This window comes from Podarcis gaigeae (assembly GCF_964106915.1).
Source record: "Podarcis gaigeae genome assembly, chromosome: 5".
Lineage (NCBI taxonomy): Eukaryota > Metazoa > Chordata > Lepidosauria > Squamata > Lacertidae > Podarcis > Podarcis gaigeae.
The window spans coordinates 23,693,564-23,711,617 of NC_139681.1; the positions used below are offsets into that span (position 1 = coordinate 23,693,564).

Sequence of the window (18,054 nt, forward strand, 5' to 3'; positions counted from 1 at the left end):
TTTAAAAAATTGTACCCCACCCTTTCTCAAAGAGGAAATGGGGTTTGTCCCATTTTACCTAACAACAACCTTGGACATGAACATCGTGACTGGCCCAGGTTCATCCAATGAGCATTACAGCTAAGCAGGTATTTGAAATGAAGTCTCCCAGATTTACACCAAAGGACTGTCTCAACTCCCTTTCATTCACCCTTTCACTAGTATACAACTACAACCGTACCTTGGAAGTTGAACGGAACGTCCGTCCAGAGTCCGTTTGACTTCCAAAATGTTCGAAAACCAAAGTGCAACTTCTGATTGGCTGCAGGATGTTCCTGCAGCCAATTGGAAACTGCGGAAGCCCTGTTGGACATTTGGCTTCCAAAAATAGTTCACAAAATGGAACAGTCACTTCTGGGTTTGCGGTGTTCGGGAGCCAAAATGTTTGAGAACTAAGCTGTTTGAAAACCAAGTTACGAATGTATATACAGTGGTACCTCGGGTTCAGTACTTAATTCGTTCCGGAGGTCTGTACTTAACCTGAAACTGTTCTTAACCTGAAGCACCACTTTAGCTAATGGGGCCTCCCGCTGCCGCCGCGCCACCAGAGCACGATTTCTGTTCTCAACCTGAAGCAAAGTTCTTAACCTGAAGCACTATTTCTGGGTTAGCAGAGTCTGTAACCTGAAGCGTATGTAACCTGAAGCATATGTAACCCAAGGTACCACTGTAACTACTTATACACTAAGTCATGTTTGTCTCTGGGCTTCTCATATATGTCTTTGTCACCCAAAACGTTTCTTTCCTAGGATTTACCCCAGCTCATCAATAACTATGTGCAAGCCGTTTATGGGCTTCTTCATCAAACATAGACTTACCAAGCTAAATGTTGTCCAATGGCAAAAATAATACATCACACTCCAAAAACTGAAAATCCCTCACTGAAGTGATTTGCAAAAATTAAGTTTCACCCCCTGAAATGACATGCTCTACCTGGTCCTCCTCCTCTGCCAGGCCGCATCTCTCACTGTTCTGCACCACCTCTGGTGATTTTGTCAGACTGTAACGTGTCCTTAAACTATTATAATACCACTTGCTTGGCTGGATGAAGGATGGAGAGGTGTGTCGTTAGAAACATCTGACTTCATTGTGGGTGGAACATAGCCTACTGTTCAAAAATAAGAATGACAGTCATTGCCCAGTGTGATGAAATCTTGTTTGTTTTAGTGGGGCTTGTGTGATGTATTCTGTCGCTATATACATTGCAATGTGTTTGATGGGGGAAGTCTTCTATCTGGTCAGCTGAAGTTGGCTTAACTGTCATGGGGCAGGGAGCTTAACTGACCACTCAGAAGCGGTTGGAGACAGAACCCTCAGTATGCAAAAGAAGGATAGAAGATATTCATGTTCCGATTGGCGGTTGCAGGTTTAGAATTCTTAGCTAGAGAGTGTGATTGGCTGGGGCTGGATGGAAGGCAGAAGAAGCAAATATCTAGCTGGATGTTAGTTGCTGGGTGTCAGTTGGTGATTCCTAGTGGACAGGCAGAAGATGACGACAATGTCAGCAAAGGAAGAGGATTGAGAAAGAAGGCCTGAGAGGTAGGCAAAGTGGCTTGGTGGATGGAGTAGCTGAAACATTTGGCATATTAGCCTGGAGAAGAGGAGGTTAAGGGGTGATATGACAGCCATGTTCAAATATATAAAAGGATGTCACATAGAGGAGGGAGAAAGGTTGTTTTCTGCTGCTCCAGAGAAGCGGACACGGAGCAATGGTTCCAAACTACAAGAAAAAAGATTCCACCTAAACATTAGGAAGAACTTCCTGACAGTAAGAGCTGTTCGACAGTGGAATTTGCTGCCAAGGAGTGTGGTGGAGTCTCCTTCTTTGGAGGTCTTTAAGCAGAGGCTTGACAACCATATGTCAGGAGTGCTCTGATGGTGTTTCCTGATTCTATGCGGAAAATACAAGGGGAGAACCTGTCCATGGTGCTGAATGATAATGGAGGGGCAGTTTAGAAGAACAGACTCTGGTGTCTGGTAGGAGAGCCTGAAGAAGATTGCAGGACAGGACAGCAGATACAGACCCGTGCTTTAACAGGTCAGGAGAGGCTTCAACAAAAGTCCTCGGTATCACAGTGCTGGGGAAGCTTAACCCCTGATTCATTGTAAGAAGGCAGACCGATGTAGGCTAACTGAGGGCAGAGGCTGGAGAGGCAGCTCCCTATTTCCTCCAATGGATCAACTTCCATTCATCCATGCTTGTGCTTTCATTGATTCTTCGAACTAAAACCAAAGCAGCTTTTTGCTACCCATGCTCAAATGAGCAAGTAGTTCTATAAGCTGGTGAGGACAAAGGTTCGTGATTAGAAGTGGATTGTTTTGCTGCCAGGCTTTTAATACACAGTAGTTTCGTCTGCAGCCTCTGAGTGACAGCCTGGCTTGCTTCCTGCATTGTGTAATTTGAGATGACCTTAGTTTCACACACCATAGATGAATAGGTCTGTTAGCTCACGGGGCTTTTCTGTAATTGCGTTCAGGTTAATATGTGTGGCCTTCGTCAAGTTACATATGTCAGGGCTACAGTCTCTATGGCATTGTCTTGCTGTTTTGAAATGTAGATGGATCCTTTCATTGCCACATTCCTAGAAAACTCTTAGCACCATTTATAATTCTAAATGAATTTCATGGAAGGATTTCTCTCTGCATTTTCTCAACAGGGCTTGGTATGAGTACATTTATTTCTGCATTCCTTTAACTGTGTGGCCTATTTTGGCTCCTTGGGCTCCAGACTTGTGCTATAAATTTAATCCATTTATCAGCCAAGGATTAAGCATCCTAGCCTCAAGTGCAAAGCTAAGCAGGGTCCGGTATGGTTAGGGTTATGTTAAGTGCACATTAATTCCCACTGAGTTATACTGTGCTATACTCAGTGGTTTTTTTCTTTAAAAATGTATAGCGCTACTCTCATTTTGACTCAAGAAAATCACCATTTTATCGTTCGAATCGGAAAAAATAAACACAGTAAATGGTCATAAGTACAAAAATTCACAATTTTGGGGGGGTTTGTACCCCTGCATCCCCCCAGAAAAATGCACTGGCTATACTAGTAGTTTCCTGGCCTAGGTGGATAATGTTTTTGGCGTGAGTGAGATTTGGGTAATGTGAGAGGAAAGGTGTTGATGGCTTTGAACAGTTTGCCAATCTTATTTCCTAGTTTGTGATCTTGAATTCTTGATTAGTCAGATTTACTGGCTTCCCCACCCTAATTGCCTAGAACTATACTTGCAACAAGTAACAAGGTAATTATTTTACCCTAACCCTTCTGGTTCAGAGAGACCAAAATCCAAATGTCTTGTACCACTTCCAAGCAACATCTAGGATATAGTTTTGGAAGGTCTCTGAGGAGAACATTCCAAAGCTGAGAGGCTGCCATGGAAAAGGCACCTGTCGCGGTATACCTTTGGCAATATACATTGCATGCTTAACAGTGTCACCCACACATGTCTGGTCAGAAGTAAGCCTATTGTTTTCCATGCAGTTTCCTTTCAGCCCCAGGGAGCACTCCAAATTAATCCCAAGGGCCTTGATGGAACTAGGGGAGGAAGATATCTGTTCAGATCTAGTCTATTAGGCTTATATACACAGAGAATATCATGTTTTATATTTCTATGACTGCCTCTCTGTATTCTGACAATATTGGAGGAGGTAAGATAAAATTTTATACTACTTTTATACCCTTTTATACTACTCATTCTAAGGAAAAAGGCCGTATTTTGAACATTGTCCTTAATAAACAGGTAGCAAAGAGCAGTTTCTTTGCAAGCAACACAACCTTAAACACAAATAGGTGCCGGTATTTTCCAGAATTGAGCTGACACTGAGATTTGCTAACAAATAATTTCCCAGTGAAAATTCTTATCTTGCATGAAAAGGAGGCTTATGACCAGGTAAGCATTTCTCTTCATACAAAATTGAAACTGACTTTCCACGGATAACACTGAAGTTCAAAAGACAACGGAAGTCTCTCCTGCTCTGTGAAAGTTCAACCAATATTTTCCTTTCTAGAACTGCTGCCACTGTGCTTCTGTTACCATGTGATTCCGCTGCAGCCTTTCATTTCATGATTTCTTTGAAACCAAAATAGGGTTTTCTGTGTGCGGTTAAGTACCGACAGCTTTTATAGAATGAACTCAATCAAAAATGGCTCCTTTGCTTGTCTTTATCTTTGTGCTTTTCACTTTGTAGCCCAAGTGATATTCTTTCAGCCACCTGTAAGCCATTAATACTTCTGTTTCACCACACGTTTCCTTCAGGACCACATTCAAAACTTAGTGCAAAATAAATAAACCATTGCATTGTCAAGAAATGATGTCTCTGTGTATGAATCATTGCTTAAGCCCCTGGTCTGATTTACTTGGGTTTATTTCTGTATGGCAGGGCTGGGGAACCTTTGGCCCTCCTGATGCTGGTGGACTACAACTCCCATCATCCCTTAACTTTGGCTGCACTGACTCCAGCTGATGGGAATTGAGTCCAACAACTATTGCAGAGCCAGAGAATCCTCAGCTCAACACTTTTCCCTACTCTGCACCAATGGCATAGGTCTGCTTTTACTTTCCACAAACGATGACCTGCCTCACAGGTTTATAAGCAACTTTCTGAAAACGAAGCCTTGGGAAAGGCAGCTCACTAAGCCACATCAGGCAGAGCAATCCACCACCACCACCCCTTATTCGGGGCCAAAGGGGTTAGAGTAGCAGTGGAAATAATATAAATGGAACTGAAATTGCATGGAATATACTGGGTTAAAAGTACATATGTGAACGACTAGAAGTGATGTGCTCCAAGTATCTCAGATACTTACAGACTATGACATTCATACAGAAATATTTTGACTTTATGTGCCAATGAGAAAGCAGTAGCTTGAATGCTGTTAGGATTTCATCTAAAAAAGTGAATGGCCATTAAATGTTTCTGGTCCTTTAAGAAGAAAAGAAAAGAAAAACCCTGCTATTTGATCCTATGACCTCATGTAACAGTGATGGATTATGCAGGATGTCCCACATTAATAGGCATTTTCAGCTCATTCTACACCTTGATTTCAGTAAGAGGCTCATTATTCTTTTTTAATCTCATATTCATGTGGGGCATAAAAAGGACAAAGGCATCAGTTTTGAATGTAAAGGGTTCCCCTCGCACTCCAACCAGGATAATGGTTCTCTCCTATTCATTTAAGGAAGTAGGACTATCTAAAAGTTTAGGTCCTAAACTTTAGGAATAGATTCTTAACTATAATGGCAACTGAGCACTAGGGACTCAGTATGGAGTTTCCTGCCTGGGAGATTTTCAGGAAGAAACCTGCTTCTACAGCAGTGCTCAATATTTGATAAGTACAGCAGTGGTCAGCACCAATATCAGTTCTCAGCTGGAGCAGCAGCTCTTAGCAGACTCAGGCTGAATTCGCAAAAAACATTTTAACACTGTTCATGCCTACCCAAAAGCTTGAGTTTAATGGCCTTGAACCCAGGAAAATTGGTACAGGATTCCACATGCAACAGGGAGTTCATCCCCCCCCCCACTGTGTTTCTGAGCAAGCATGGTTAGGACTGTAGTACATGTCTACAATCGCTATGATAGCAATAAATGACCAAAAATATTCGGTTAAAAGAAGGGAGACAATAGATAGGAGCCCTCCAGGGATCTTGGTTCCCTTTTACAGGTTTTTATAAAAAATAGATGCAACCTTGATGTGAAGACCACAATCCTAAACATGTCTCATCATAGCCAACCAGATGTTGGGATTTCATTCCTCCCGTTGCAGGATGTGTGATTGTTTTCATCACGTCTGTGTTGACATTCCATACTGTTGGAGTCATGAGAGTGGAAGTTCAGTTACACTGTTCCATTGTTTAGTACTTTTGTTTTTCTTCTCTCTCAGAGATGAAGAAGGAGAGGGGAGCCATGTTTTCTTTTGTTCTGTTTTGTACATAATAAAGTAGAAATCCACACCTCCACTGCTTAGCTTCTGCTTGAACTCTGCAATTGAATTGTGTGCATATATCTCCGGATACAGTATGTGTTGCAGAAGTGCATTGGGGGAAAAGAGTGATGAATCATCCCGAGGGTCACTTGTGGAGGAGAACATAGCTGCCTGGCATTCTCCAGTTGGTGCAAGAACCCCAGCAAGGTCTATCTCAGTGTACCCAGGCACCAACACCAGATGCCTATGGGAGCAGCCCTTTCTCATTCATATACACATCTGTCAGTCCAATGACCAGGGGATACTTGGGCTGTAGTGTGGTCCCCTACATTCTTCAAACATCATTCAAAATTATTGGGTGTCATCAGCAAACCTGGCCATTTCTCTGCTTGCTCCCAACGTCAGATCATGTATGAATAAGTTAAAAGACATTGGTCCATATATATTGGTCCATGTATATATAGGTCCATATAACACACACATACACATATACTAGGGACTTATCTCTCTCCATTGTGATAACAAACCATTCATTCCTACTCTCTGATCCTTGCTGTTTCCTCTTTACTCCTGCACTCTGTGTCTACCCTCCATCACTCCAGTTATCTCTGAAAGCCAAGATTCTGTGTGAAAAACTAGCAATATTGACATCAAAAGGGGCAGCATCACTACATGATCTCAGACTTCAGATGTTGCTGGACCACACATGCTGCTCAGTGCTAATTAATTCACTTTATTCCTGCACACCATGACTTGGTTCCAAATCCTCTGTCGAAACAGCAGCTGAAAGGCTTTGATTCGCTTCCAAAAGAGCCGAGAGCAATTTGCTCCTCTGCAAATTTTAACGCAGAATATTTTTCAGAATATTCCAATATTTGCCAAGCATTCTCTGTATATTTGATGCCCTGTCATATTTTATTTTGCCATTTGATATGTGGCATTTGATGTCGCCGTCTGATCAGTGGCATGGTAAGCACTTTAGTAACGGACAGTATTTAGCATCCAATAGCATCTGTCAGATGGCTTGCAATGGTATTTATATCTGACAGTGTTTGACAGCTTCTGATATTTCCTAGATGATGCCAACGAGCACTTGAATTTTGGAATAGACCATCACATTGAAAGTTCGTATCTGAATTCTGAAATGTTGCACTCATTCTGAGCAGTGAAGCTAGACTAGAGTATGCCAACTTTTGAATATTAGTTTTCACTCTGATTTCTAGTTAAACTGACATGAGAAATTTCTCATGGGCATGGTCTTCTCTGTAAAAAGTAGCAGTGTGGGCATCACATTCTAGTACCACACACCCCAAGTTGTGGCAAATGTTCGCTTTGCCCCATAGTAGAAAGAACAGTAACCTGCTAGAACTAGACTCATAACGTCCGTTGAAATTGTAAACATTTATGAACCATGTTTCATAGCCTTCAACATCTTGGCTTCGGCAGTATATTAGGCCAAACTACACTGCTACCCAAGGCAGCTCATATTTGTTCCCAAAAGTGCTGTTCACCACCACAGCAGCTTCATGGACAAATAGCAAGGAAGGGAGCACCATGGTAGTAAATTGGTGTGTGTCCCCCCCCAAAAAAAGACCTTTCAGATCAGGGCCCCCTGACCGCTCTTTCTTCAAAATAAACATTATCAGTTGCTATTAAAAGCAAGAATAATGCAACCTGTGGCCTGCCCCCCCCCATCTGTTTTCTTCTGTGCTGTTACAGTCTTTTCCGTTTTCTCTGTTTCAAATGTTTTCCCTTATACGAAAGCCTGTATTGGCTCATATATATATATATATATATATATATATATATATATATATATTCTAATATTTTTCCTGTCCTTTATTCCCTATCATCAGATGGTGACTGTGGAAGGCCTATGCATTAAGAACAAAAAGGTTCCAGATACACCATGCAAACACTGTTATTTTGGGTTTTCTTCTTTCTTTGTTTTACAAAAAAGGGGGATTTCTGCATATCTAGATCTTTATATGTAGTGAAGTACTGTACAGTGGTTCGGGTTACATACGCTTCACGTTACATATGCTTCAGGTTACAGACTCCGTTAACCCAGAAATAGTGCTTCAGTTAAGAACTTTGCTTCAGGATAAGAACAGAAATCATGCTCTGGCGGCGCGGCAGCAGCAGGAGGCCCCATTAGCTAAAGTGGTGCTTCAGGTTAACAACAGTTTCTGGTTAAGAACAGACCTCCGGAACGAATTAAGTACTTAACCCGAGGTACCACTATAGTGGTAGAGACCCTGAGTTTAGTGCAGCAATGAAAGCTATTTAGCTTATTCTAGGGTTGCCATATTTCATATCCAGACACAAAGGTTGTTGAGCTTTCCAGACGTTATGGTAACCCTAGTTTATTCATAAGTTCATTTTTACAACACTTGAGACTATCAAGTAGTATTTGCTCCAGTCCATAGTTCCAGCAAGGTTAGAGGGGTCTGTTTTGAGAGAGAGAGAGAGAGAGAGAGAGAGAGAGAGAGAGAGAGAGCGCTTTCTTTGATATAAATCAAATCTATATATGTTAGGGAATAGCCATCGTAACATCTGTGCACCTCATTCCTTGTTCGGAAGTTCAGAATGTTCTATCTTGAAATTGATTTCTAAGTAATATATAAACATTGTCCACTGACTGACCATCCTTGAAAGTTTATATGCTCTTGGAGCTAAAGATGTGAATGATAAATGCTGCTGACGTACGTAGCAATGAATCATTTTGCTGCATTTTCTGATATATATTTTTAATCGTAGCTTGAGCAATCGAAGTCTATCTTTGGGTTTACCCCTATGAAGCAGCCAATTGAAAAATAACCCCCCAATATTTATTCCCATTTTAATGGGAAAATCCATGGAAAGTGACGGCATCAATGTAACTACATACGCATTTTAGAATTAAGGTCGGTCCATCCTTGGAGATGCGGAACGGGCTTGTTGACCATGGATTGTCTTGCCTTTCATGAATAAATTCAAATGTGCCATTTCTGATACAGTAACATCAGAGCTGTTACTGAAGCAAAGAGTATAATTTGAAATGATTAGGGTCCATATAACAGATAATTTTTATATATAGCCATATAAAATTTAAAGGATCTACTGCAAACTAAGGGCATGGAATAGGTATCTCAGACTGGAAAAACAACTTGTTTGCAAGTCACTTAAATGCCAGACTACTATTGTTCTTTATTTCTGCCTCTTGTAGTGGCTCAGGATTGAATTGGGGTTTGAACCCATTTGCAGCCAGAGATTTCACCAATCTAGTAGTGGGCAGTGGGATCAAGTGGTGGCACTCAATCAACTTCTAGTTGTCTGTGTCCCTGTCCCATACTGGGATGGAGAGGGGGCAGTGAGGCTTCATCATGGTCAACCTGGATGTTGTCTTGCAACTGCGTACTGGGAGAATGTGATGGGCCACACAGGAGATCAAGGTCATGTGAGCACTGCCAGCCCACCCATCACCCACCACTGAACCAATCCCTGGGTGGAAATGACAGCCTAGGAAACACTCTCCAGTGACATCATTTGCAGTCTCATAATTCCTAGCTCCATAGCCCTGCAGGAATCTGTGTGCAGCTGCCATTTCCCTACTCTCCTGATTTGAATTTCAAGTTTGGATTGTTTCATCTGTGTCTTATTTTAATTATGATTTAATGTAGCTGTTTGACTATGTATTTTATGTATTGGTAGCTGTATTTTTTATAAAGGCATCTGAAGGCAGCCCTGTTTAGGGAAGTTTTAAATGTTTCATGTTTTATCGTGTTTTAAATATTCTGCTGCGAGCCGCCCAGAGTGGCTGGGGAAACCCAGCCAGATGAGCGGGGTATGTATGTATGTTTATTTATTTATTTTTAATTGGTAGCTGTGTTTTTTATTTTTGTTATATTGTTGTTGGTTTTTATTTGTCTGTGAACCACTATGGTGCTTCTTCTCAAAATGAAAGGCCTTATATAAATTACAACAACTCTCCTGGCCACCTTGTCCACAATATCTAAACACACCTACCATTACTGCACAGGTACTTCCTTGGTGCTGATTTCTTACCATATTGCAGCCAAGCTATTTAGGACCTCAGAGGTGAGGATGAGCACTGTGAATTTTACTTGAATCACAATAGAAACAAAAGCTGTGATTTTTGTGCTAGTGTTTCGAAGAGACATATTGTTACAGACTTTCAGAATCCAGATGTTAATGACCAACTGTAGCTGATGGGGGCCTAATAAGCGCTAATATACTAAGATTAAACAATCTGGATATTTTTTGTTCATTTGTGGATGAGAATCTATGCTGTGCAATATTGTTATCAGCTTCTTCACTTATAGAACTAGCAGCTTGCGCAGTTGGTTCAATCAATGAGTAACAATTAGATTTTGGATTCATTCATCAATATAAATGGAAAGGAGTCACTAGAGGAAAGCACAAGTGTCTCTAAAGAACAAAGTGAATATTTTTCCATTTGGTATGATATACTGACATAAACCAGCCATTGGGAATACATGAAACATGGTATTTTATAATGCACAATGGTTATAATGTCCTAGAGGGTTTTGAAAACCCACTTTTTAAAACCTATTTGAATGAGAACAGTTTTGCCATCATTTAGTTTGGCTTACAAAGATTTTGCTTTCAACACTTAAATGTTAATTTGTTGCCCAGACTAGGCACATCATACATCCCTGCATGAGATACAGCCGGTACCCACTTTCTAGAAATGATTGAAGACCTTTTTGATTCAACAAGCTTTTCCAGTTGAGTGAAAGGCTGCTTATTCCCTGTTGTTTGTAAATCTCTTTTTAAAAGAATACAATGCTATTTTTTTGTTGTTGTTGTTATTTTGTAAATCACCTTGACACTAATGTGGAAGGCCATTAATAAATTAGTAAACTAAATTTACTAATTAATTAATTAATTAGTAAGCTAAATTTATTTGGGACTAGGGTGGAATTCGTCCTCCAGGCAAATTGGGCCAGTCTGAGGGTTTCGCCTTCCTCATAGCAATTGACACAGATTGGGCAGATAAGGCAGGAGGTTGTATACCTAGTCAAGGTGGATCGGGGGGGTGAGTGGGACTCTCACCGCCTGCTCCAAGGGATAGGGGTACCCCGTTAAAGGGTTCCAGGGGGAGGTGCTTCCATCTTGATGCCCAGGCGGGGGCTGATGGGTTAGAGTAATACTCCACAACAGTGATCTTAGAAGTCACCCTGCTTTTATGTATGTCACGGGGTGATCCTTAACCCAGGATTAACCCTTCTCCAAATCAACCAGCAGTCAGGCTGGGTGATTCTGGATAAATATCCAATGCCTACGCCAAGATTTGCTTTCATCTGTAATCAATAATGTGGTGGCCTGCATTATCCTAAAGTGGTTGTCTTGTGATTATTTTATCTTCCCTGGTTAGCCCCTGGCTGCTTCCTACCTCATGCCACCTGGACCCACAACCCTAGTTTGTTAAAGGTACTGACAGATGATAGACAGACCCCTATTCTCTACATTCCCAGAGTCGTTTAGTAATCTACCCCTCTTCCCCAGAAAACCCCAGAAGTTGTAGCCTTCTCAGGAACATCCCATAGCCAGTTGTTCTCAAAAAGTTGAAAACCTTCTCAATGTAATTTTTTTTAAAAAACATACAACTTAAAATCATAAAACAGTGTGTGTATCATTAACTAAATCAACAGCATTAAAATAAACATCCAGGTGGGGGGGAGGGCATTACTGCAAAATATAAAACCAGCTTCAATATAATCTATCCTGCAAGCTATTTGGGTATGATCCATTCAAGGTTAGGTCTCATTGATTTCAGTGGGCAAGCTAGGAATAATGTAAATTATACATGGAGACGGGACCTAGGCAAACTGCGATGAGTCAGTATCATTCTGCTAAATGCAGATTATTCATTTTTAGCCTTCAAGTGCATAAACTTGATTGGATCATGCCCTTTCTCTTCAAGCTGTTCAGAAACATCAAGTAATATGCCTTTGTTATATCCTTTATTGTTATTTCATGTTAGAATAACCATCAGTGCTACCAGGTAACGGGGTATTGTATCACAGATCTGTTGCTTATTTTGAAAGGCAATGTTATTCTAATTGAAACATATTGATTTCCCAGCGAATGTACTCATATTTATATTGGCATCTCAAGGTTCAGGGAACAGAATTAAATTGTAATGTGGCAATGTACTCACATTTTAAATTATTTCCTGTTCAGGGTTGGCACAGGACAACAGTTCGAATGGCCCCTTCCTCCACTTGAAAACCTGCTTGTGTGTGTATCTGTATTGTCAATATAGTTCATCTGGGGAGCTCTCACACCTGATTTATTTATTAACTTATTATCCTTTATCATAATTTCAGGGGCTTTAAAGTGGCATATTGTGGAAAAGTGGGGTACATATGGTCACATTTCTTTTTACTGAAAGCATTTTAAATACCTGAAAAATTAATTGAAAATTGACAATTGAAAATATGTTTTCTTACTGAAAACATTTTAAGTACCTTTAAAATAAAAAAAAAACTTCAACTTTTTTAAAAAATTAAACTCCCAGCCACTAAACATGGAAAAGGACCAGGAGCTACTTCCTCCAATCCTGTGACATGGTGAGTCAAGGGAGGCACTGAACATTTATGGGAGAGGAGCCACTGCTGATCTAGGGCAAAGCTTTTGGAAGGATAGAATATAAATATTATGCTATATTATATTGAATTTGAAGAGAACCTTAGGCAAGGGTAGCAAGACAGGATCTAAGAGGGGAGAGGAGTCTCTCCCAAAATATCTATCATCTATCTATCTATCTATCTATCTATCTATCTATCTATCTATTTACAATCATTTTAACATTTCAAAACTTGACTTCCTTCCCCCTCTTACTGCAGTCCCTTAAATTTATTTTTAATACCTTCTGCATATCCAAATTAACTTAATTCGCTCGTTTATTTATCTACTTTCTTTCCCATAATATCTAATGAAGTTTCTCCTAAGAGGAGAGGGTGAGGAAGAAAGTGGAATAGTTCAATGCACATATATACAAAAGATGTCTTTTCAGTTCTTCCCTTTTCAATAAATGTACATCACTTCGGGGATTTCATTTTCATAATATGGCCTATCCTTACATAATGTTATCAGTCTTCTTTTGACTAATAAATACCTGCAGGCTATCTTTCTCCTAGTTCTTGTATTATGTAATCTAATCTCTGCCATGAAGAGAACAAGTAAATTTTCATAGTTTTGTTATAGCAAACAATGGAGAACTCTACAGGGGAACGATCCCCTCGGAATAAGGGTGGGAAGAGCATAAGAATCCTAAAATAACCCTATTCTGTGTTGTTCTTCTTTCCCCCATCACAAGTGCCAACTTTAAAAAAACTCTGACTCCTGAACAGGTTTCGCAGCACACTCAGGCAATTGAGAAATTGCAAGGAGCTACGGCAGAAAACTTTAAATTAGCTGTGGAAGCCAACCAAAAAGCAGAACAGGCGAACTTAAAGGTGGATGAAATTAAAGGAGAGGTAAGACCTTTGAGAAGGCAGGTAGGGGAACAACAAGCCTACCTGGCATTGGTTGAATTGAAAAGTAAAGATAGTAATCTCAGGATAAGGGCTATCCCGGAATTGGAACAAAATAATTTAGAGGGATTTTTGACACTTTTGTTCTCCAAATTCTGGGGAATTGAGGAAGAAAAGGACTTTAAAATTGTGACAGCCTTTAGACTGGGAAAATCAGTAAAGAAAGATAAGCCCAGAGACTGTTTGGTTGCTCTGAGATCAAGAGAAGAAAGGGATAAGATACTAGGCCTACATTTTAAGAAATCTTTGGAGGTAGAAGGTAAAAGGGCCGAAATTTACAGAGATATACCCAAATATCTCTTGGAACTTAGGACTACCTATATAGATTTGACCAAATTGTTGAGACACAACGGAATTCCTTACAGGTGGGAGTTTCCACAAGGACTTTCATTTACTTACAAAGGAAGGAAAATAAAGATTAAATCACCTGAAGACCAGCAGAAGTTCCTACACGACCACGAGGAGGACCTGCAAAAAGGAGCTGCAGCTTCTTGGCCTCCACCACCACCGGGACCATCTCCAAGAGTTATACCACCAGGACCAGGACCAGCATTACCTCCCCCGGGATCGGGAGGAAGCTTAGATACCCCATTGTAGAACCCGTCAATTGATTCAGGATGTCTCTACAGCTTCTTAGTTGGAACATAAATGGCGGAAACTCCCCGGAAAAAAGAAGGAAAGTCTTTCACATTTTGAAAAAGGAACAACTGGACGTTATTTGCCTACAGGAAACACATGTGACAAGGCTCCATAGAAAAGTGTTAATTAACAAAAGACTAGGCCAAGAATTTATTTCTTCAGACAAAGTTAAGAAGAGAGGAGTGGTGATTTACGCAAAGGAGAGCCTGTCACCGAAATTTTTATTCAAAGATGAATATGGCCGAATTTTGGCGATTGAAATACAGACGCAAGGAGAAAAAATTTTGATATTAGGAATATATGCTCCAAATGAGGGAAAGTCGGAATTCTTCAGGAAGCTGCATGAGACTATGCTGGATTATTTGGACTATAGCAACATCATTATGCTGGGTGATATGAATGGGGTTGTGTCTGTAAATATGGATAAGTCACAAAGTGCTAACATATCGAAAGACGGCAGACTACCCAAAACCTTTTTTGAAATGACAGACAATATGGACTTAGTAGACATTTGGAGGGTTAAGAACCCTCTAGGGAAAGAAGGGACTTTCTTTTCTGAAGCTCATCTGACATGGACACGAATCGACCAAATCTGGACAACTAGAGGACTGGCACCTAAGACTAGAAAAGTGGAAATCTGCCCAAAAACCTGCTCCGACCATAATGCTTTGAAAGTGGAATTGAGACTAAATACAACCGGATCCTTTAGGTGGAAAATGAATGACACTATTCTAAGAGATCAGGAGATTGTCAAGAAGGCCCAAAAAACTCTAAAGGACTATTTTGAGATAAACTTGAATACTACTGTGGAAAAAAGAACAATCTGGGACGCAAGTAAGGCAGTCATGAGAGGGTTTCTAATACAACAAAACACGATTAAGAAAAGGCTCTGGAATGAAAAGAAGGAGAAGATATTGGAGAGAATAAGAGAAGGTGAGAAAAAATTAAGATCTAGGCCTAAGTCGAAGGACGTGTTAAGAGAAGTGAAATTCTTCCAGGCGCAATATTCAAAACTGATAAATCAAGAGGTGGAATGGAAAATTAAACAAATGAAACAAAGATCCTTCGAATCGGCGAATAAGTGTGGGAAACTGCTAGCTTGGCAGTTGAAAAAGAGACAAAAGCTTAATACGGTTACAAATCTAGAGATCGAAGGGAGAATGGTTCAGAAACCCGAGGAAATCAGAAAGTGCTTCCAGAGGTACTTCAAAGAACTTTATACACAAGGGCCGCAAAAAGCCTCAGAGGTGGATCAATTTCTAAATACTAATGGATTACAAAAAATACCCCTGGAAATGAGAACAAACCTGAACTGTAATATTACACAGCAAGAAATTGAAAATGCCATTCAAAATCTTCAACTTGGCAAGTCCCCAGGCCCGGACGGCTTAACCTCCAAATATTATAAAGTTTTAAAGGACTATTTGATACAACCTTTGATGGAGGTTTGCAACCAGATAATGGAGGGAGGGAGGGCACCGGAAACGTGGAAAGAAGCTTTCATCACATTGGTACCTAAATCAGAGACTGAAAAGACCCAACTTAAGAACTACCGCCCCATCTCACTCCTAAATGTGGATTATAAAATTTTTGCAGATATTTTGGCAAATAGACTTAAAAAAGTACTAAATGAAGTGATTCACAAAGACCAGGCTGGCTTTCTCCCCGGTAGGCATTTGTTTGACAACACAAGAAACATTATTGACATTTTGGAACTTCTACAAACAAATCTGAATACCAGAGCGGTTTTGATTTTTGTTGATGCAGAGAAGGCCTTTGATAATATTTCTTGGATGTTTATGAAGAAAAATTTGGAAGGGATGGGAGTGGGGCGGGGGTTCGAAAATGGTATAGAAGCAATCTACACAGAACAAAAAGCTAAATTGATAGTAAACAATGTGGTGACAGAGGAGTTTAAAATTGAAAAAGGGACACGCCAGGGGTGCCCTCTATCCCCCCTATTGTTTATTTCAGTCCTGGAGGTGTTGCTAAATATGATTAGAAAGGACCGGTTGGTTCAGGGAATTGAGGTCGGAGTGAAACAATATAAATTGAAAGCATTTGCAGATGACTTGGTATTAACACTTCAGGAACCAGTCTCCAGCACTAAAAGAGTGTTAGAATTAATTTCTGATTTTGGTCGGGTGGCGGGGTTTAAGTTAAATAAGCAAAAAACCAAGGTTTTAGCAAAAAATTTGACAGCTACAGAAACAGATGAGTTCTCCAAAGAAACGGAGTTGAATGTGGTTAAAAAAGTAAAATACCTAGGGGTGTACTTGACCTCCAAAAATTTGAATTTGTTTAAAGATAATTATGAGAAATGCTGGTCAGAAATCAAAAGAGACTTGGATATATGGTCAAGACTGAAACTTTCCTTGTTAGGCCGAATAGCTGCTGTAAAGATGAATGTATTGCCGAAAATGTTATTTTTGTTTCAGGCCCTACAGATCGTGGACAAGGTGGAATGTTTTGGAAAGTGGCAGAAGGATATTTCTAAGTTTGTTTGGCAGGGCAAAAAGCCCCGAATAAAGTTTAAAATATTAACTGATGCGAAAGAAAGAGGGGGATTTGCCCTGCCAGACTTGAGGCTATATTATGAATCTGCAGCCTTCTGCTGGTTGAAAGATCGGATTTTATTGGAGAACACTGATGTCCTGGATCTGGAAGGGTTTGACAACGCGTTTGGGTGGCATGCATATTTGTGGTATGACAAGGCCAAAGTGCACAAATTGTTTAAAAACCATATTGTCAGAAGAGCAATTTGGAGGGTCTGGATAAAATACAAAGACTTATTGGAGAGTAAAACTCCGAGATGGCTCTCACCGGTGGAGGCCAAGGCACGTAAGAGACCCAACATGGAGGCCCACTGGCCTAAATATTGGGAAATAATTGAAAAAACTGGAGACAATTGGAGGTTGCTAAGTTTGGAGAAATTGAAAACTAAGGTACGAGATTGGTTGCACTATGCGCAAATTCAAGAGGTATTTAAATTAGATAAAAAAGTTGGATTCCAGGTGGAAAAATCGAAACTAGAGACTGAATTGTTAGAGCCAAAAAGTAAACTACTTTCGAGAATGTATAACTTGCTGCTTAAGTGGAATACACAGGATGAGACAGTCAAATCCGCTATGATAAAATGGGCTCAGGATGTGGGGCATAACATTATGTTTGCAGACTGGGAAAGGTTATGGAACACCGGTTTGAAATTCACGGCATGTACTGCCTTGAAGGAAAATATTATGAAAATGGTATACCGGTGGTACATGACCCCAGTCAAGTTAGCCAAGATATATCATCTGTCTGACAACAAATGTTGGAAATGTGGAGAGGCGGAAGGGACATTCTTTCATCTCTGGTGGACCTGCCCGAAAGTGAAGGCCTTCTGGGAAATGATCCATAATGAACTAAAAAAGGTATTGAGATTTACCTTACCTAAAAAACCAGAGGCCTTCCTTCTGGGCATGGTGGACCAGAGAGTGCTTAAGAAGGACAGAACCTTTTTTATGTATGCTACCACAGCAGCAAGGATCCTGATTGCAAAATACTGGAAGACACAAGATTTACCCACGCTGGAGGAATGGCAATCGCAGTTGATGGACTATATGGAACTGGCTGAAATGACTGGCAGAATCCGAGACGCGGGAGAAGAAACAACTGAGGAGGATTGGGAAAAGTTTAAGGACTATTTGAAAAAACACTATAAGTTGTATGAATGTTAAAAAAAAAAAAAATGCACCTTTCAGGAAATTCTAGCTTCAGCAAATGTAAGTTATTGGAATGAAAACTAAGACACAAGAATTCAGAGGTAAAATAATGAAATAACTTTATTGTGTTTAATATAAAACATATAAGAATTGAGCGACAGTAAAATTGAAAATAGGGAACATGATA

At 40.2% G+C, this 18,054-nt stretch overlaps 1 long non-coding RNA gene across 1 annotated transcript in view; it reads right to left on the reverse strand.

The window, feature by feature from the left end:
* The window catches only part of LOC310845479, a 485,939-nt gene that overhangs the window by 300,492 nt on the left and 167,393 nt on the right, over positions 1-18,054 (reverse strand). The window lies entirely within an intron of this gene.